Raw genomic sequence first — 22374 nt, 5'->3', positions numbered from 1 at the left:
GCTCCTGTGTGGGCTAGGTTGCCGGCTAGTGTGCAGTTCATCCTGTTCCTGCATCTGCTTCTACCATAGAGGGTGCTAGCAATAGGAGAAAAGATGGAGGGAGCAGTCAGAAACTTATGTTATTTATTCGGGGGAATGCCATGTCTGGGGTGCCAATTATTAGTGGAACTAGTCAATTTCCGAATCCTCCAATTATAATGGGTATAACCATAAAGAAAATTATTACAAAAGCATGGGCAGTTACGATTACATTATAAATCTAGTCCTCTTCTAATAGGTTACCAGGTTGACCTAGTTCGGCTCGAATTAGGAGGCTTAAGGCAGTGCCTACTATACCGGCTCATGCTCCAAACAGTAAATATAAAGTACCAACGTCTTTGTGGTTAGTAGAAAATAATCATCGGTTAATGAACATAGGTAAAATGGCTGATAAAAGCATTAGACTGTAAATCTAAAGATAGAGGTTTAAGTCCTCTTTTTGCCAAGTCTGGTGGTGAACTATTCATATTGAATTGCAAATTCAAAGAAGCAGCCTAGACGCTGCCGGGTCTTCTCCCGCCTTTTTTTTTTTTTTATAAATTAATTTTTTATTGGTGTTCAATTTACCAACATACATAATAACACCCAGTGCTCATCCCATCAAGTGTCCCCCTCAGTGGCCGCCACCCACTCACCCCCACCCCCCGCCCTCCTCCCCTTCCACCACCCCTAGTTCGTTTCCCAGAGTTAGGAGTCTTTATGTTCTGTCTCCCTTTCTGATATTTCCCACACATTTCTTCTCCCTTCCCTTATATTAGAAGGTAGATTGAAGCCAGTTGCTAGGGTATTTAGCTGTTAACTAAAATTTCGTGCGGTGGAAGCCCACCAATCTAGTAAGGACTTAGCTTAATTAAAGTGTTTGATTTGCATTCAATTGATGTATGATAGATTCTTGCAGTCCTTAGTGTTGTTAGTCAGGGGTTAAGTGGATAACACTTGCTTAGAGCTTTGAAGGCTCTTGGTCTGATTTAACCTAAACTCCTAGTCCAAGACAGATAGTATGGGTGTTAGTGGGAGTAATATAGTAGAGATGATAATTAGTGGGGGTAAAAGGGTTATCTTTTTTGTACATTCAAATTGTCATTTTATTTTTATATTGTTTGTGGATGGAAACATGGTGAGTGCTGTGCTATATGTGAGTCATATGTAGAAGTATAGGTTGAGTAAGGCGGTGATGGCTATTAGTGTTGGGAGAATAATTATATTGTTTTTTGTTAGTTCTTGAATAATTATTCATTTGGGAATAAAGCCAGATAGTGGAGGAAGTCCTCCTAAAGATAATATTAAAGTTAAGATTATAGAAGTGATTAGGGGGAATTTATTTCATGTATGGGAAAGGGATAGAGTTGTGGTAGATGAGTTTAGTATGAATAGTATAAATGTTGATAGGATTATTAGGATGTATAGGGCTAAGTTTAGGATTATTATTGTAGGGTTGTAAACAATAATTGTGGTTATTCATCCTATGTGAACGATAGAGGAGTATGCTATGATTTTTCGCAGTTGAGTTTGGTTTAGTCCGCCTCAGCCTCCTACTAAGACAGATGTAAGGGCTATTAGTGTTAAGAGATTGATATTAATGGATGGTGAAATCTGATAGAGAACGGATATGGGTGTAATTTTTTGTCATGTTAATAGGATTAAGCCTGATGTGAGGGAAATTCCTTGCGTTACTTCAGGGACTCAGAAGTGGAATGGGGATAGGCCTAGTTTTATTGTTAAGGCAATGGTGATTATAATAGATGCGGCAGGGTTTGAGATTTTTGAGATTATTCATTGGCCAGAGTAAAGGTTGATGGTGACTCCTATTATTAATAGCATTGAGGCGGTGGCTTGTGTGAGGAAGCATTTTGTGGATGCCTCTATGGCTCGTGGGTTAAATTTTTTTATGAGAATGGGGATAACAGCTAGTATATTTATCTCAAATCCAATTCAGGTTAATAATCAATGTGAGCTTAATATGACGATTATAGTCCCGGTTATAACGGTTGTTAAGATGGCAATGAGAATAGGGGGCTTTATTAGTACGGGAAGGATATAAACTAACATTTTCGAGGTATGGGCCCAATAGCTTAATTTAGCTGACCTTACTGTAGAAGATGGTGTAAGTTTGGTAGCATGAAGATCTTTGAATTCTTAGGATTAGGTTCAAAGCCTATTATTCTAGAAATAAGAGGACTTAAACCTCTATTATTTACTCTATCAAAGTAACTCTTTTGTCAGACATATTTCTTATGTTTGGGGTGGAATGCTTGCAGTGATAATGGGTAGGGCGACATGTCATATACATAGGGCTAGGGTTAATGGTAGAAAGCTTTTTCATAAGAGGTGTATTAGTTGGTCATAGCAGAATCGAGGGTATGATGCTCGGATTCATAGGAAAGAAATGGTTAGGAGGAGTGTTTTAATGATGAAGTTGATGGAGTAGAGCTCTGGTATGAGTGGGTTGTGAAATGCACTGAAAAATAAGATTGTTGTAAGAATATTTATTATAATAATGTTTGCGTACTCTGCTAGAAAAAATAGAGCAAATGGGCCTGCTGCATATTCTACATTAAACCCAGAAACTAGTTCAGATTCCCCTTCGGTTAGGTTGAAGGGGGCTCGGTTTGTTTCTGCTAGGGTAGAGATAAATCATATTATGGCCAGGGGTCAGGCGGGGAAAATTAGTCATATGTGTTCTTGAGTAATGATAAGTGTGGATAGTGTGAAGGATCCATTTATTAGTAACACGGAAAGGAGGATAATTGCTAGTGTGACTTCATATGAAATTGTCTGGGCAACAGCTTGGAAGGCTCTGATTAGGGCGTATTTTGAGTTTGAAGCTCATCCTGATCAAAGAATGGAGTATACGGCGAGGCTTGACATTGCTAGCATAAATAGTACTCCTAGGTTTATATTAATAAGTGGATAAGGTATGGGAAGGGGGACTCATATGGTTAGGGCTAGTGATAGGGGTAGGATGGGTGCCAGGATAAATATAGATATGGAGGATGTGAGGGGTCATAGGGGTTCCTTTGTGAAAAGTTTTACTGCATCAGCGATGGGTTGAAGAAGACCATATGGGCCTACAATATTGGGGCCTTTTCGGAGTTGTATATAGCCTAGGACTTTTCGTTCAACAAGGGTAAGAAAGGCTACGGCGAGGAGAATTGGAACAATTAATGAGATAATATTGATAAAGAACATGATGTTAGGGAGAGGAGTTGAAACTCTGGGGATAAAGGTTTAAGTTTTATGCAATTACCGGGCTCTGCCACCCTAACAAAGCCCTCCTTTCTTGGGCTTATGGGGAGATAAACTGGTTAGATTGAGCTTAATTTCATCTATTAGTTTTAAGGCACTTTTGTAAGGTGGGCCTTATTTCTCTTGTCCTTTCGTACTGGGAGAAATTGTTAAATAAATAGAAACCGACCTGGATTACTCTGGTCTGAACTCAGATCACGTAGGACTTTAATCGTTGAACAAACGAACCGTTAATAGCTACTGCACCATTAGGATGTCCTGATCCAACATCAAGGTCGTAAACCCTATTGTCGAAATGGACTCTTGAATAGGATTGTGCTGTTATACCTAGGGTAACTTGTTCCATTGATCAAAAACTATTGGATCAATAAATGATATTATATTTTGACTGGTAAGTCTAAATTTTAATCACTCGGACGTTTTTTTATATTCCAAGGTCACCCCAACCTAAATTGTTAACCCATAATAATGGTGAAATGTTATGCCTAGTAGGTAAATATTACCCATGAATTTGGGTTAATTAATTAAAGCTCCATAGGGTCTTCTCGTCTTATTATGTTATTCCCGCCTCTTCACGGGAAGGTCAATTTCACTGATTGGAAGTAAGAGACAAAATAATAATAATAATAATAATAAGGAAGTAAGAGACAGTCAACCCCTCGTGTAGCCATTCATACAAGTCCTTATTTAGAGAACAAATGATTATTCTACCTTTGCACGGTCAGGATACCGCGGCCGTTGAACAAATGTCACTGGGAAGGCAGTGCCTCCAATACTGGGGATGCTGGAGGTGATGTTTTTGGTAAACAGGCGGGGTTTATGTTTGCCAAGTTCCTTTTACTTCTTTTAATCTTTCCTTGGGTGCATACCTGTGTTGGGTTAACAATAGAATTGATAAGTATTTTATTTTTGGGTTAATTTTATCAGGTTGTTAACTATCAGTGGTTTATCCGTTTCTGATATAAACTTATGCAGGGAGAAATAATTCTTGTTACTCATACTAGCATTATTGCTTCTATATTTAAATAGAATAACCCAGTGACATATTAGGAGTTGATTAAATATGGTTGGAATTAAGTCATGTTGTTTGTTGAGCTTGAACGCGTTCTCAATTGATGGCTGCTTTTAGGCCAACTATGGTGATATTAACATGTACTCTCTAATGAAGGTTGTATCCTTATTCTAAAAAGCTGTACCTTTTTAGATTATATTTTAAATTTACATTAGAATTTTAATTTTTTTAGGTAAATTTAAAGTTGAACTAAAATTCAGTTTATGGGTAACCAGCTATCACCAGGCTTGTTAGGCTTTTCACCGCCACCTATCAATCTTCTCACTATTTTGCTACATAGATGAGTTGATCCTTCTAGATTGTTCATAGGTAGCTCGTCTGGTTTCGGGGGACTTAGCTTAAGTTCTCTTTGTTAAGTTATTTCTGGCTAATTCATTATGCAAAAGGTAAAAGGGGTAATCTTTGCTGTTTTGTACTTTTAAAATGTCTTTCATCATTCCCTTACGGTACTATCTCTATAGCTCCAATTAGAATTTCTATCTCCTATACTTTTATGGTTTAACTGAATGTTTTATTTTGTAGAGTTATGGTACTTTGGTTTAGGGTTAGTTGGGCTAGCTTTTGTTCAAAGTGGTCATGGAGTATGAAATCTTCTGGGTGTAAGCCAGATGCTTTAATTAAGCTACACTTTGGTTAATCCAAGCACACCTTCCGTTATGCTTACCTTGTTACGACTTGTCTCCTCTTATGTTTTAGTATGGCTAATATGATTATGGGTTTAGTTTTTACTTGAGGAGGGTGATGGGTGGTGTGTGCGTGCTTCATGGCCCTATTCAATTAAGCTCTCTATTCTTAATTAACTACATAATTAACTACTAAATCCTCCTTCAGTTTTTAGTTTCATAAAAACTTTCGTGAGATATTCTTGGAATAGAAAATGTAGTCCATTTCTTTCCATCTCATAAGTTACACCTTGACCTAACTTTTTTATGCGAAATGATTGTGCTTACTATTCTTCCTTTTAAGGGTTTGCTGAAGATGGCGGTATTAGCAAGAGATGGTGAGGTTTACCAGGGTTTATCAATTATAGAACAGGCTCCTCTAGAGGGATATAAAGCACCACCAAGTCCTTTGAGTTTTAAGCTGTTGCTAATAGTTCTCTGGCGAATTATTTTGTTGTAGAATGATTTATGTTTAGGGCTAAGCATAGTGGGGTATTTAATCCCAGTTTGGATCTTAGCTATTGTGTAGTCAGAAAATTTTAAAGTCACTTTCGTAGCATATTTTATGGTAACTGTAGCTTTTTACGGCTTAGTTAAGTTTTAACTTTAGTATTGTATTATCTTAAACACGCTTTACGCTGTGGGCCTATTAGTTTGGGTCAATCGTATGACCGCAGTGCTGGCACGAAATTTACCAGCCCTCTTTAGTGTAGCTTAGTCGAACTTTCGTCCATGGCTTAATTTTTATCACTGCTGTATCCCGTGGGGGTGTGGCTTAGCAAGGTGTTATGAGCTACTTAAGAGTGTGCTTGATACCCGCTCCTTTAGATCATTAGTGATTTTAAGGGCATTCTCACTGGGGCGTGGAGGCTTGCATGTGTAAGCTTACTAAGGACTAATAGGAAGGCTAGGACCAAACCTTTGTGTTTATGGAGTCTTATGACTCATCTTGGCATTTTCAGTGCCTTGCTTTACTAATTAAGCTACATTAACAAATGTTTATGGCATTGTATGCTATATTAGGGAGTGTGTGGGTATGGGTTGTGTTATAAATAGAAGGGGTAAAGTTAAGGAAACCCTATCTATAGATAGACTGTGAGATAGGCATATAAAGTCGTTTTGTTGAATTAACTGGGGTTGTGATGTATAAAATTTAGATAAGGCTTATGGATGTTGCATAGACTTAGTCCTGTTTTTGGGGTTTGGCGGGACATAGATAAGTATATAGTAAATGACATGAGTTTATGGGGAGTAAGGGGGTCTGGATTAATTTAATGTCTCGCGTGTGTGTGTGTACGTGTGTACGTGTACGTGTGTACGTGTATACCTGTATAAAATCTGTATTTCCTGAAACCATTGACAGAATAGCACCTTGAATTGTGCACAGAGTTGATAATGATAATGAATAAGTCCAGCTACAAGTTATTTGACTGCGTCGGGGCGCGACAGGCATGTTCCCTGAGTGCAGATATATATTAGAGTTAGTGCCGTTGCGGTCATAGTTGAGTGATAGCAAGTCCCCCCCCCCCGAAAAATAAAAGATACCAAATGCATAACACCACAGTTATGTGTGATCATGGGCTGATTAGTCATTAGTCCATCGAGATGTCCCATTTGAGAGAATTAGTAGGATTGGAGTGAATGAAAGTATGGCCCTGAAGTAAGAACCAGATGCCAGATATAGTTTCAGTATAGAAACCCCCACATGAATATGGGCCCGGAGCAAGAAGAGGGATATTTCGTGCAAGGATTGATGGTTTCTCAAGGCATGGTGATTAAGCCCTTACTGGACTAAGTGACGTGCAGTCGAACACATCCTGATAGGAAATATGTGCTAGGTGTGGTAGACAATACATGTCTTTATGTAAAGGTATAATAATATGTACTTGCTTATATGCATGGGGCAAAACAGTAATGCATGATATACATAGGGGAGGGGTAAAAAGGAAATTTTGGACATACTGACATAGCACAGTAGAGTTGTTGCAATATATGAATAGAGGAGGGTTTGTTTTTTTTTTAGAGGAGGGTTTGTTATCAGGGAATAGTTTAAAAAGAATTTCAGCTTTGGGTGCTGACGGTGGGGCGTGTGCCTCTTCCTTGAGTCTTAGGGAGAATAATTAGTCTCCATTTTTGGTTTACAAGACCAATGTAATTAGTATACTACAAAGACTCTTCACTTTAGGAGATTATTTTCGATGATACTGATAGTTGGTAGCAGGACTAAGAGGATAGTAAAGTATAGGATAGAGGCGATTTGGCCGATGATGATAAAGGGGTGTTCTACTGGCTGTCCTCCGATTCAGGTTAAGGTGAGGAGGTCTGCGGTTAGGAGTCAGAATAGGCATTGACTGAGGGGTCGGAATATTATTCCGCGTTGTTTTGAGGTGTGGAGGTGAGGGATGAGTGCTAAGATTAGGATGGAGAATACTAGGGCGAGGACTCCCCCTAGCTTATTAGGGATGGACCGGAGAATAGCGTAGGCGAATAGGAAATATCACTCGGGTTTGATATGTGGAGGGGTGTTGAGAGGATTTGCAGGGGTGTAGTTGTCAGGGTCTCCTAATAGGTCTGGTGAAAATAAAACTAGTGACATCAGTACTAGAAATAGAAGTAGAGCTCCTAAGATATCTTTGATTGTGTAATAGGGATGGAATAGAAAAAAGGTTGGGGTGAAAAAGGGGAAAAAATACCCCATTTCCTAAGTTCCAAGAGAAAAAGATATGGGTATTTCTCAATTGCTTTAGAACCCACAGGGGAAAGGTGTGTGCTTGGCATATCAGAGGAAACACTGACATTCTAAAAGGACCTATTTGCTTGTCTCTCCCCCTCCCCTTCACTTCTTCCCTCTTTTTCTCTTCTCTCTTGCTAAAAGATAAACTTTGAGACATATGAAAAATTCTAAGAGTTTATTTGAGCAAAAACTGATTAAAATGGGGCTGCTAACCATCTAGCAGATGGCAAGAATCCCCAAGTATCTGTACAAAATGGAAGACTTGTATAAGTAGGAGGGGACAGGACAAGGAAGATAGGGACAAAGAGTGGATTGTTTATGGCAAGGTCACTTTCCTTAGGGGACAGTAGGGATATCTCAGGCAGATTACCTCATCAGTGCTGGCCAGTTGATTCCAAATTGACTTGTCTAAGATTCCACTCCTGGGAGAGATTGAAACTGATTTAAGTTAGGCATTAAATCTCAGTTTGGTGATGTTGGCTCAGCACAAATGACTCCATTTTGAGCCTGTTGCCCCTTTTTTTAACACTCTCCCACTAGGGATGATGACTCAGCACTTTCTCTGATTGGCTCCCCCTGGGGGATGGCTAGGCCAGTTGGCAGTGTAAGCTCAGGCAAACAGGATTTCTGTTCACCTCTGGAGGAACCCAGGTGGAAAGGTGTGTTTCCCCATAGGCAATGGTCTCCAGTATGTGGATTCTTACATCCCTCCCTTCGTGCCCTGTTCAACTCTGCCCCACTTGGTATTTCCCAAACGTAAACTTCCAATAGTTTCTGCCCTCAAGGGTCTGGCTAGGGAAAGGCCAAACCCTTACCCTGGCATTCAGGCCACTCACCATCTAAGCCATGCTGGCCCCTCTACCTCCTCATCAGACACACAAGCTGGCCAGGAGTTCCGTCATCTAGGGTTTCTGAGTGGCCTGAGGCACATATCCAGCCCTAGGAGAGTTCCTTAGCCTCTCTAGCTCTCTGGTTGCTAATCTGTAGAACAGAGGTTACAATAGTATCTATCTCATTAGATTATTTCTAAATGAGATAAAGTGTATAATACACCCAGCTCCCACATTGAGTACTCAGTAAATCCAAGCTTTATGTTCTTACAGTTTTTGGATGGATATAACCAATGAAAGGAGAATGGGTGGGACAACCTCTAGGCTTTGTCTTCAGAATGGCTTGTCCCACTGAGATAGATGTGCTTCCAAGTAATCCCAGCTGCCTTGGCTGGTGTTTAGGCCCAGGTAGGTACAAGCCCAGGGAGGCAGCTCAAAAGCTATGGAATGTGGGCAGGGCAGGATCAGGAGGCCTGGCAGCCTGCCACGTTCCATTGGGGCACTACCCATAAGAGAAGCCAGGATTCTGCCTCTGGAGTGGCCTGAAGGCCTTTGGTTGAGAATATAGGATCAGGTGCCTAGAATCATTGATTTGGAGTGCACTGGGCAGCCTTTTGGGCTAGGAAGCTGAATTCCAGGTCAATCTCTGCCATGGAATTATTGTGTAATCCTGAGCAAGTAAGTTTCCTCTTAAGTACTCAATCGGTCCATGTGTTCAATGAGAGGGTTGGACAAAGTCCCATCTTCCTCTACAACATCACAACTGAAAGACCCTGACACCTGAAAAAGAAAAGAGAGTTAGCCCCCAAGTCATGGGTGAGTCTGGAGGCAGCTGGGAGAATTCTAGAATTAGAAGAAAGAGCATGGAGGAGAAACCATTTGAGTAAGTAATAAGTGAGAATTTTCAGAACTAATGAAAGACAATCCTTAGGAACAAGAATTTTAATAAATTCTAAGTGGGATAAATGAAGAGGAAATCCACATCTCAACACATCACAGTGAGTCTGAAGATAGTATTCTCCATCTTCTGTGCTTTATTGTTGCTGTTGAAAAGAAAGTCTTGGGACGCCTGGGTGGCTCAGTGGTTGAGTACCTGCCTTCCACCCACAGTGTGATCCCGGGGTCCTGGGATCGAGTCCCACATTGGGCTCCCTGCAAGGAACCTGCTTCTCTCTCTGCCTGTCTCTGCCTCTGTGTGTGTGTGTGTGTGTGTGTCTCTCATGAATAAATAAATAAAAATTTTTTTTTAAGAAAAGAAAGTCTTTAGGGGCGCCAGGTGGCTCAGGGTTAAGCATCTGCCTTCGACTCAGAGCCTGATCCCAGGGTCCTGGGATCGAGTTCCACATGGGGCTATCTGAGGGGAGCCTGTATCTCCCTCTGCCTGTGTCTCTGCCTCTCTCTCTCTTTCTCTCTCATAAATAAAATCTTTTAAAATTAAAAAAAAGAAAGTCTTTAGTCTAATTTCCTTCCTTCATTGGTAACCACCTTCTATCTCTGCTGTTCCACAAAATATAGGAGAAAATAACCATCAACCTAGATTTGAATACCTAGAGAAATTATCTTTCAAGAATGAAGCGGAAATAAAGATATTTTCAGATAAACAAGAAAATATACTTCAAAACTAAGGAAAGTTGATCCCAGACAAAAAAGTCTGAGTTGCAGTAGTGAGTAGAGGAAGTTTACACTTACATGGGTAAAAGTAGATAAATATGGACTGTATAAAACAACAATAGTGTCTCACAGAATGTTTAAAAAAAAGATATTGCCAAATAAGCTGATAGTAATAACATTAGTGGAGGGGAGGGTAAGAGTAAAGTGTTAAAAGGTCCTTTGATTATTCAGGAGGAGATAAAGTATTAATTTTACTTTAACTTTAAACTGATGTGTTAAGGGTATATGTTAAAATTTCTAGATTACCACTTAGGAATATATTTTGACAAATTCTAAGCATGGTAGAAAATGAAAGGAAAGAAAATGTTCAATCAGTCCAAAAGAAAGCAGAGATAAAGAAATACTAAAAAGGCAGGGAAGGCCATTTTTTATAGAAATAGAAAATAGCACAAAATAAAATGGAAATAAGATGCTAGAACCCCCGTGGGGGAGGGCTGAGGAAGGGGCAGTGTTGCACCTGGCTTAGAGAGGGAGCCTAGGGAAGTCTGCAGATGCTTACTGAGAGCACTTTCCTGCCTTTGGCCCCCTGACCCCCAGGAATCCAGGTGTCCTTCAGAAACACAATGGAAGTAAAAGCAAAGCACTTGTTTATGTAAATGCAGAAAACTAGTGCTCTAAGTATTCTCTACTCCTCCCCCAGACACTTAACACCTATTCCAACTGAGTGTTCCCTGCACATTGAGGCTAAGGTTTAATTTGCATATGCAAAGAAGATGCTCCAGTCAATTTAGTGGGCCTTTCCTTGGGTTTCTCCTGAGCTACAGGACAGTGCTGAGCCAAACATAGGAGCTCATCAAAAATATAAGAGGCTTGGAGGCACCTGGCTGGCTCAGTCATTGGAGCATGCGACTTTTGATCTCAGGGATGTGAGTTCGAACCCCATCCTGAGTAGAGACTGCTTAAAAATAAAATCTTAAAAAATATATATGAGGCTTGGTATCAGATCCAATGGGGGAAAACTCTTGGACATGCAATGCAGCCCGGAGATAGGAAAAGAGAACAGGAGCTCACTGTTACTGAACTCTTAACTTTCTAGGCCCATTATACAACCAGGCACCTTTGAGCTTTGAGATGGTAAGCATCCCAAAGCTGGAAGTGAGCCAAAAGAGCTGGGATCACAGTTGGTGAGGGAGAGGAAGAAGGGCCGAGTCAGTGCCCTCAGAAGCTCCTTCCTCTCCAGCCGGGAGAACAGGGCTCCACTTTAGCGAAGCAGGCCTGTTAGTGGCCCATTCTCTGGCAGGGACAACACACAGGCTGTGGCAGGTGCAGGTCAGGGCAAGTGATCAAGTTATCAGGTTCAGGTTGCATGCAGCCCCACCCTCCTGTGGGGCCTGCCCTGTGGCAGCTCAGGTAGTTAGGCAGTGCTTAGGGCTAGGACAGCTTCCAAAAACTCTGCAAGCTTGCTGAGTACCTTTGTCTCCTTGTGTGGTCTCCAGCCCTGCCCTGGGAATGGCTGGCTCCCTTGTCTGTGGTCAACAAACATTGCCTGGCCCTCAGGCCTGCTGAGGAGAAACCCAACAGGTTTAGAAAAAGGGCTGGGCTCAGAGAAAGATCCTGTGGTCAAGTGGGAACAGGGTAGGGTTGTGCCCTGGTGACCTGGGCCAGAGCCATGTCAGGGGAAAAACACTAGGGCCAGAGTCAGAACACTGCAGATGGAGGAGTGAGTAGGGAGGGAAGAATGTGGACAGCGAGGGGCAAGGCTCAACTGAGCATGGCTGGGAAGACGCAAGGAGCACCGAAGGGTGTTTTTCTTTTAAGGTGGAGACACTTGAGCATTTTTTTTAATGGGGGAGGAAGGATGATGGAAGAGAAGAAGCTTGAGAATGCAGGGCAGGGGCTAAGAGATGGACCCACAGGCTGAGAAGGCAGGAGGACACGGGTCCTACAGTACAGAATTGGCCACGCCAGGTGGAGAAGGTGCAAAAGAGTGGGTGGGGTGAAGGGGTGACCAAATGGATGCTAGGTCCTTCTCAAGGCAGCAGCCATGTTTCAGGCAGAGGGGAGGCTAGCCTGAGTAGAAAAAATGAAAAGGAAATGGTGGCCACCCAGAGAAGCTCGGGAACAATCACAAAGGAAGGACACAGAGCAGAGCATGAGCTGGGGCCCAGCATACTGAGGGCAGCTGAAGAAGAATGGAATCTGCCTAGAGTAGGGGTGCAGAGTCTGTGGAGGCTACAGCCCCCACCCCACCACCCAGATAGAAAGCTCAGTCCTGTGGTTAGCACTGATGGGCTCTGAGGACCGACCCACACTACCCTGACTGGCTCCTCTTCAGGAGCCATCCTTCAAGCCTCAGCCTGGGAAGCCTTCCCCAGTCCACGGGCACCCAGGCAGAGTGAACCCCTCCCTCCTGAGAGTCCCCACAAGCCTCTCCCAACGATTGCAACTTCTGCGGTAATGCCTGGAGTGCTCAGTTCTTTAGATGTGTTGATTTTCTTTTTCTCTTTTTAAGATTTTATTTATTCATGAGAGACACAGAGAGAGAGAGGCAGAGACACAGGCAGAGGGAGAAGCAGGCTCCCTGCGGGAAGCTGGATGCAGGACTCAATCCCAAGACCCCACGATCATGACCTGAGCCAAAGGCAGACGCTCAACCACTGAGCCACCCAGGTGTCCCCTGATTTTATTTTCATTTAACCTCATAACACACCGCCTATCCGCAGGAATTACTGTCCTCATTTTACCTAAGGGAGAACAGAGGCTAAGAAGATCGGGACAGTTGCCAGAGGTAATTCAGCCAGGACTCTGACTTGTTCATTCTGGCCATAAAGCCCATCCTTTCCACTTTGCCAACACTCTGCCATGACTCTGCCCTGCTCTGATCTGTGGGCTCTATGAGGAAAAGAATAGGGGCAGCAGAGCCAGCATGGTGCTCAGTAATATTTGTTGAGAAGACCCCAGAAACAGATGGTCTAGCATGATCCTTTCAGACTGATAAGGAAACTGAGGTCAGGTGAGGGAGAGGGACTCACCAGGCTCGCCCAGCAAATCGTTACTCGTGCTAAGTTTGGACACAGATATGCAGACTCTGAGGCCAGAGCTAGGCCCACAGAACCCAGAATTAGATTTGGTTCCTTTTCCTGGGGCCACAATCTCACTTTTAACTAATTATTTGCCCACTAATCCTATTATATACTAGGTTAGAAACAGACTCCAGAACCTGGGAAGGCTGCCCGCCATACCTCCCTTCTCCTTCTACCCAAGGAAGCCATACCAGGAAGCAAAGCAGCCACCCTGCCCAGGAAATCTGGGCTGGGAGCTGAGCCCACAGGCCAAAGTTTAGGCTGGGGCTCCCTTGGGGACACTAGAGAAGTCACAGTTCAGAAACATCTAAGTAAAGGGGGCCAGACATGATTTAGAAAAGTAGCAACATTGTCAAGACCTTAAGGATATGGAAGAGATAGCCAAACACAGAAGGGTGAAAAGTGGAAAGAACATCACAGGTTCAGGGCGGCTGCAATGAAGTTGCCTCGAAGGACATAGTGTTCCCGAGTAAGTGGAGAGGATAGAGTGTACAAGGCTGAGGGAGGCCAGAAATGCTTCTCGAGCAAGGAAAAGAATGGCACTGGGGCCCCCAGGTAGGGAGAACGGAATGAGCAAATGCCACAAGAGGGAACAGAGAAGAAGCTGTTTCAATTACAGCACTGCTCAGTCTAGAAGCTACCAATGGGATCATACCAGTCGCCCTCAGGATGGAAACCAAATTCTTTCCCACTCAGGCCTGGCACAAGTGGATTCCTGCAGGTCACCTGGCGTCCCCCCCTTGCCTCCTGCTCCTCACACCTAGGACAAACTCCACAGCTCTGCTCATGCGGTTGCCTCTGCCTGGAATGCTCTCCTAGTTCAAATGTCACTTCCTCCAGGAAGTGACAACTGCAACCTGATTTTCCCCGATCTCTGCCACAAGGTCCCTAGTGCTGAGTCTACCACAGCTCTGTTTACACAGTTTTGTAATTATATAACAGGAGAGGGGACTTAAAAGTCATCTGCAATCTGGGCCAATTGGGCTTAAGAAGAAGGTAGAGCTGTTCTTAGGGGGGAAATGTTCTGGTTGGAGAAGGGCCCTAAGGAGGGCACTTTTGATGAGATGCCCCAGCCAGGCATTAGATGTGAGCTGAGTGGACAAGTTTAAGTGGCTTCGTGAGAAGTTTCCTTCCCGGAGCTCTGCTGTCTCCCCTCCCCTTGCAGTTAGGAAAGGGCTAGGCCTGGGCTTTTGCGATCAGATTTGGGAATTCTCGATTCCCAAATTCCAAATTCTCGATTTGGGAATTCAAACGCTGAGAACTTTAATTGGAAAAAAAAAGCACCCAGGTTTTGAACTTCAAAAGCCTAAGCCCTGTAGGATTGGAGCATCAGCTCTAGAACATAAAAACAGTAGATCTGGAGAAACACGTGATCGGAGCCACTTTCCAGCAGGGGAGACTAGAACTGAGCTGAAGGAGGGCAGCAGGGAGAGAAAAGGCTGGGTGAGGAAGAGACGAGACTCTGGTGAGTCCCTGGGAAACACAAAGGTCCTTGTGTTGTCAGTGTGGGAACTCAGGAGAGAAAAGAAGGAAAGCAGCAAAGCCAAGCGTTGCTTTGGAAAGGTGGCAAAGAGGGGGGTGGCATGGTGCTTCTGGGCTCCTGGCTCTTAGCCCCGCAGCATGGGAGCAAATGAGTGTATTCTGTGCACCCCAGGGTGGGGGGCGGCACGGGGCAACCGGGAGGGAGATGGAGCTGGAGAGGCTTGTGGTTGGGAATAAGGGAAGACCTGGCCACCCTCTCAAGCATATACAGCTCAGGACATGCCCCCAAGATCAAGCACCCCAAGCCCCAGACTCCCCACCACTGCCATGACTCCTAGACCTCGACACGCACCTGGCAGAAAGAAGGAGGAAACCCCGAAGTCACTGGAACATGTTTCTGCTGCCTGGAGGGCGGGCATCGGAAGACGAGCAAGAGTTTAAAAGTAGAGAAGTAAAATTTCATTTCTGGCAGCCCTCCCATTTATGGACTAAGAATCTAGCTGCTGGGTGGCTCTGGCTAGGAAAACAGGACTCATTGGGGCTAAGGAGAGATAGGAGGACTGAGGGTGGAGGGAGAGAGGCCCAGATGACAGCCTGGGGCCAGCAGAAATCCCCTGCGACAGCAAGTGCCTGCGAACCTCCACTGGCGTGAGTCTAACTCTCAAATTTGGGTTCCCACTTGTCTAGTCTTTCCTGCAGCTCCCCTCCCGGCCCCAAATCATCAATCTTACCCGCTGCAGACACTAGCCTTACACTGGTGTTGCTTTGTGAGGATGAAGGAGGGGCAAAGGCGTGTGTGGAACCTGAGCAGAAAGAGGACCGCCCCCCCCCCCCCCGCCACCGCCAGGACATAGAGTGGGTGCAGCCAGCCAGTGGCTGGGGCGGGGGTCTTCTCGAAGGCTCCCTCACTCGCATGCACTCACATGCCACTCCTATGTCACCTGGGATGTCAGCGGAGGCTTTTGACTAGAACACACACACACACACACACACACACGGCCTCACACATGTGGAGGCCACATGCAGAAGAGAGTTTGACAGAAGCTCTGTCATCATGTACGGTCTACACTCAGGAATCCGGCTGCATCACTTCCGCCTCATTCTGTTTTTTAAAAACACATCACTGAGGTCATCCCATACTCTAGGAGAGGAGATTAGATGCAACTTTTTGATGGGAAGAATATCACAGAATTGCAGACATGCTTAAAACCACCACAAAAACCAAAAGGTCGGGGATCCCTGGGTGGCGCAGCGGTTTAGTGCCTGCCTTTGGCCCAGGGCGCGATCCTGGAGACCCGGGATCGAATCCCACGTCAGGCTCCCGGTGCATGGAGCCTGCTTCTCCCTCTGCCTATGTCTCTGCCTCTCTCTCTCTCTCTCTCTATCATAAATAAATAAAAATAAATAAAAAAAAAAAGGTCACCAGGAGAAACACAAGACCCTGGGAATCTCTGAAAATATTGGTTGTGAGGGGGTCAGAAAAGGGTCTTAGATTATTCTATTTGATAGCAAAGGGCAGAATGACCTAAGAGGCTAGAGGACTTTAAGGAACCAAGGGCAGGGACACCAGTTTGCCTGAATGACACCCTCAGCAGCAGACAGTACATTCATTCCCTGCCCTCTGCCCTGGGCATTGGACTGTGTGGGCGAATGAGCATCCCAGGGCAACTGGAATGGCTCAGGGTTTCAGCTTCCATGGGGCATATGCTTGCTTCAAATCTGATAAACATGCAAAATGCATGATGTTCAAAGGAGCATTGCTACAAGAGAGGGTACAACACTTTCAGACACGAGAATGAGCATCTGGAATTGACTCTGGGACTAACCACAGTCTCACATCTTCTGGACACACCCAGGGGTGGGTGATGGTTCCTCCAGTGATCAAAACTCCCAAACTAAACCAGGCAGTTAAAATCAGCAGAGCTGGATTGCAAAATTAATCCCTCCACAACATGGTTAGTGTCTAATAATAAAACAAACAGACCATATGCAGCGCAAACATGTCTGTGAGTAGGAGAGGACAAGACAAGGGCAGAAAATGTGAATCAGGTTCTGCCAAAAGAAAAAAAAAAAAAGAAGAAGAAAAAGCCTGGGGCTTGCCAGCCCCCCCCCCTCCGTTGCCTCTGAGGACCCTCCCCAGGGGAGATGCAAAGGATCTTGACAGTGAATCGTTCACCTCCTTCCCTGCCACAAGTGCCGAGTGCCGATGAGGAGAAATTATGTCTGCTTACTCAGTGCTTGCCACTTCACCCAGAAGAGGAAGCCCTAGAACACAATATGTACATGCTACTCCACCTCTCCACTTTGCCCTCTCCCATCTTTAGGCTCACCTTCTCCCTTGTCCTCTCTCCTGATAAGCGACAACAGGCGATGAGTAATGTGGAGGCCAGGAGCTGCACAGAGACTTCATAAAGACTGTGGGCAGGGACACCTGGGTGGCTCAGCTGTTGAGAGCCTGCCTTCCTGCCCAGGACATGATCCTGGAGTCCTGGGATCGAGTTCCATCGGTCTCCTTGCATGGAGCCTGCTTCTCTCTCTGCCTGTGTCTCTGCCTCTCTCTCTGTGTGTGTCTCTCATGAATAAATAAATAAAATCTTAAGAAAGAAAGAAAGAAAGAAAGAAAGAAAGAAAGAAAGAAAGAAAGAAAGAAAGAAGAAAGACTGTGGGTGGAATTTCGGGGGGGGGAGTGGTTGGGGAGAAGGAAGAAGGAAATGTGCCTCCAAGTTTACACCAAGGTAGAACTCAAAGATAGGATCTGCCTGTCACCATGGTGGGTGTGGGAGGTGTGGGGAGGAGTTGGGGTGTGGGGAATGTGCCCTTATTGTGCCTGAGGAAGGGGGAGCCTGCCCAGAAGGGACACTGAAGCCAGCTCTTTCTTCATACCACATGGCACAGTTTTCCCAAAACCTCAGAAGAGTTTGGAGCAGAGAAACCTAAAGCTACAGACCTGAGCGGGGACACCATCTGAGGTCAAGTTCATACATTCAACAGACACCCACTAAGGTACTACTGCGTGCTGGACTCAGTGCTGAAGGCTGGGGACACAGTTATCTCAGACATTGCCACTGGGGTGAGTGGAAGAGGAAGACACAGAACAAATTAAGCAGTCAGGTATTTTCAGGGTGGAACCCTGGGAGGGGAAGAATTTGTTCTAGCTGCGGGGCAGAGAGAGGTCACAGGAGCCTTCCCAGGCAGAGGTCACTAGAACTGAGTCTGGAAAGAAAAACAAGCATTCCCTAGCAGAGGAAGTAACAGGGATGACCAAAGCCACAGAGGTGGGGGACCAAAGCCAAGTTAGCAAACCAATTGAACCCACGAAGGGGGTCATTGTAACTTTCGATCTATATATAGCCAATTGGTCAGAAGGTGGGGGACCAGCTGTCAGATTGAGATTGAGATTGCACTAGTTAGAGGATGGGGCACTGACGGAAGAGCCTGGAGAGGCAGGCCAGGCCCAAATCATGCCCAGCTTTGCAGAAGTCGGAGAAATTGGAACTTTACCCTGGGGACCATGGGGAGCTCTGGAAGACTTGAAGGGAAATGAGGCATCGCCAGCAGGGTGCACTCTGGCTATGATGTGAGGATCCGTGCAAGAAGGCCTGGAGAGTGGGAGATCAGTGGGGAAGCCTGACAAGAGATGGTGGAGGCTAATACCAGGGCAGGAGCTATTGAGCCCGAATGCAGGATGAGCGGCAGCAAGGCCAGGACAATTGATGAGGCCAGTGGGCAGGATCCAGCCTTGTTCAGTGCCCCAGATTCTAGCCCCAAGCACCTTTTTCCAAGCCCATCTTCAGATGGAAAGATGATGTGATATTGTGATTTATGATAAGAAATATATGTATGACTATGTCCTTTGGTTCCTGGCATAGAGCTCCTTAACACTTCTAGTAAAATCTAAGTAATAGGAGCAATGGGAGCCTCTTTTGTTCTCATCTGTTGTTTGACTCTGGTGTTTCTGACACAGGGCTCCTGAAACCCTTGTAATTCACTGGATGATAGGAGTGTCTTTTGTTCTAACCAGGCAACTCTGGGCAGATCCTGGATGGCACCTGGATGAGGGCTAATTATCAGAAAAACAAAGCCATAATTGGGAACTTAGAATTTTCAGCCTTGCCTCCTATTCTCTTGAGAAGGGTGGAGGGCTGTAAGTGGAGTTAATTATCCATCACGTCTACAAGATAAAGCCTCCATAAAATTCCAATAGTACAGGGCTCAGAGAGCTTCCAGGTAGGTGAACATATCCATACCAGGAAGACAAAAACTCTTAAGCTCAGAACCCTTTCAGACCTTGCTCTATGTTCCTCTTCACCTCGATGTCATCATATTCTTTTATAATAAATTAATAAACATAATTCAACGGCTTTTCTGAGCTTGTGAGCCAAGTTAGCAAACCAATTGAACCCACAAAGGGGGTCATTGTAACTTTCGATCTATGTATAGCCAATTGGTCAGAAGCACAGGTGAGAAACTGGACTTGTGACTGGGGTCTGGGGGCAGGGAGACTTACACAACTGAGCCCTTAACCTGTGGGCTATTTCCAGGCAGATAGTGTTAGAATTGGCTAAAATTGTAGGACACCCCACTGGGTGGGAGCTTGATGTGAAGAGAAACCTCCACACATTTGGTGACCAGAAGTGAGGTGCTCTGTGTGAGCAGTGAAGGAGACTGACTGGAAGGAAATGCACAGAAGGGAAGAACCCAGCTTTTCCTGCACAGATAAAAAGCTGACAGTTTGTCCATTTTAGAAGGATTAGGGCCAGCTTCAGAAAGAAAAGAAAGAGAGAGGAAAGCACCATGGAATACGCAGAGCAGTAACAGAATCTGGCAGGGGAGGCAGCGATCTGGGGATATGCGCTCAGCCCTGTGTGATGTTGACTTGGAACAGCAGGATGGCTGGGAGGGAGGAGGATCCTTCCTTGACTTCATTTAACAATACTTTTTTTTTAATAATAAATTTATTTCTTATTGGTGTTCAATTTGCCAACATACAGAATAACACCCAGTGCTCATCCCATCAAGTGCCCCCCTCAGTGCCCGTCACCCATTCACCCCCACCCCCCCTTCCACCACCCCTAGTTCATTTCCCAGAGTTAGGAGTCTTTATGTTCTGTCATTCAACAGGCATTTGTCCTGGGCCTGCTAAGAGAGATGCACTAATCCTCTGGAGACAGCAGACCTGCTTCACAACCCACTTACGAACTTCGTGGCCTCAGGCAAGGGACTTAATTTCTGAACCAGTTTCCCTATCTGGAAAATGGAAATGGTCATCCCTTCTATGCATAATTGATTTAAGGATTAGAAATGATAAGAATAATATTTTTGTATATTTTTTATTGGAGTTCGATTTGCCAAAACATAGTAATAATACCCACTGCTCATCCCATAATAATTTTATGGCACATCGCAGGTATTCAGTAAGTAGCAGTCATTGCTATTTGCCTAGAACTCAGGCAGAGGTTCTAGTCATGTAAAGTGAGGCCGAACCCAAACAGGTCGGGGCTTTAGAAAATCCAGTATTTCTGTGCTTCCCTCTGCCGGCCAAAAGGGGCAGACTCCACTGAGAGAATAGTAGGATGCTAATACAGAGTTTTTGGTCTCCCATCCAGAGTAGGAATCCCTTTGCACGGAGCATCCCCTGTGGGAGGACACCAGCCTCAGTGTGGTGTCACCTCCAGAGGTGACAGATGCGGTGCAATATATAGACTGCCCAGCACTGTGAAATTGGATACATCCCTTCAACCTCTCTGAGCCTGTTTCCTTGGCTACAAAATGAGGTAATATTCCCTGCCAGGTTTCACAGATTTTCTGTGAACCACAAATAAGGTTATATCCGTAGATGTTCTATAAAACACAAGCTATCCCACAAACATTAATGGTCAACACCTTCTGATGCCCCTTGCCCACCATGCTGGGTGCTGGGGGTCCCAGGAAGATGTAAGAAGCTGACCCTGCCTATGAGGAGCTCCAGTCTGCTGGGAGAGACAGCCATGCTTCAGGCAGGTATCAATACGGTAGGTTGGAGACTGTGCATGTCTAGACAAGTCAAGGTCAGTTAGTTAGTTCAGCCCTGAAAGGGCAGAGGTTAAAGCCAAATCCAGGATGACCTACAGGTTTCCAACTCTTGCATCTCTTGGCATGATCCTTCTTCCTACTCCTCAAGTCCATCTCCCCCAAAGCAGTGAACAAGGAAATGTAGAAAGAGGTCACCAGAGTCAACTGGCAAAATCACGGCTGCCTCTGAGTATAAACCCAGCTCATACTTGGGTAAGGCTCTCAAGACCTTACTGTTCTTTGTACTACCCTCTCACTGGAATTCTTGGACCAACTCTCAAGGAAGATACCCTCATATCCAAAGTTTTGTTTTGACTTCACCTCAGTGACCTTGTTAGATCACCCAAGAAATGCATTCTGGATGCCTAAATCTGTAGACACTTTTGAGGTACGGATACTGACAAAGAATCACAGGGGGAAAGTTCCAGACAGACAGACAAGGACAAATTGGCAGGGAAACAGACATATACTCGGCCCTACCTTCTTTTTTTAAGATTTTATGTATGTATTTATTTGAGAGAGAGCATTAGTGGGGGAAGGAGCAGAGGGGGAGTGAAAAGGGGAGGAAAAGAATCTCAAGCAGACGCCAGCACAAAGCCCAATACGGGGCTCAATCTCATGACCCCAAGATCATGATCTGAGCTGAAACCAAGAGTCAGATGTTTGACTTAGCCACCCATATGCCAACATTTTTTTAACTTGGCAATACTTTAGAATTTAACATCAAGAAAAAAATTTTTTTGCCTGATGAGGAAAACTATATAAATGACCATTTTCCAAACTGAGCAACTCAAACTGATTCTTTACAAGATATTAATAAATTTTCCATGAGAAAGGGACTCCATGATAAATTAAATTTGGGAAACTGTGCACAAAAAGAATTTGATTTTGTTTCAAGAGGTCTCAGAGCCTTCAATGTTTAATGCTACTAAAATTTTCAAACAGGATGTGCACTGTAGTATATGCCATGTTTCTCAGTTTATTTGACTAAGGAGCTGTTTACTAAAGGTACACTTATTAACATCTTATGAGACTCAGTTGATTTCGTGAAATGAAATGCTGATATCTGTTGTGATTCCCTTTATGCCTTGGCTTCTAGGGAGCTCAGTGCTAACCATAACACTCATGTGTAATTGCAAGAAGTATGTTGCTTAGATTTGAGACATAATTATCTCCCCCAACAATATTTCAGGACTTCTGTATAAGACATAGATGTTTTTCCATAGCAATATAACACAGATGCTACTGAAGATAATAGAATAATTCCTCTCGCCCCTGATAAGTTTGCGTTTGAATGACTTCAGTTCCTGTAGTTTGCATTTGAATGGTGTCAGTTTATGTCCACTTTTCAATTTGACCTAAGGAAGCACTACTAGGTTTTGAGTGTGCCTAAGTGTTTGAGAAGCCTAAAGTCATTAAGATAAAATCTAACATCAAAAAATCGGAAGCCAAGTAACTTGTGCAGAAGGAATACACAGAATACTTGGGGTGGTTTGGTTAGAGTATAATTAGGGGAGGGTGTGCATAAGGTAGATTTTTCTGGTTTTCAGAAATTGTAATTTTT

Source organism: Vulpes lagopus, chromosome 23, assembly GCF_018345385.1.
Source record: "Vulpes lagopus strain Blue_001 chromosome 23, ASM1834538v1, whole genome shotgun sequence".
Lineage (NCBI taxonomy): Eukaryota > Metazoa > Chordata > Mammalia > Carnivora > Canidae > Vulpes > Vulpes lagopus.
The sequence above is the reverse complement of the archived record's forward strand: the minus strand, read 5'-3'. Positions refer to the sequence as shown.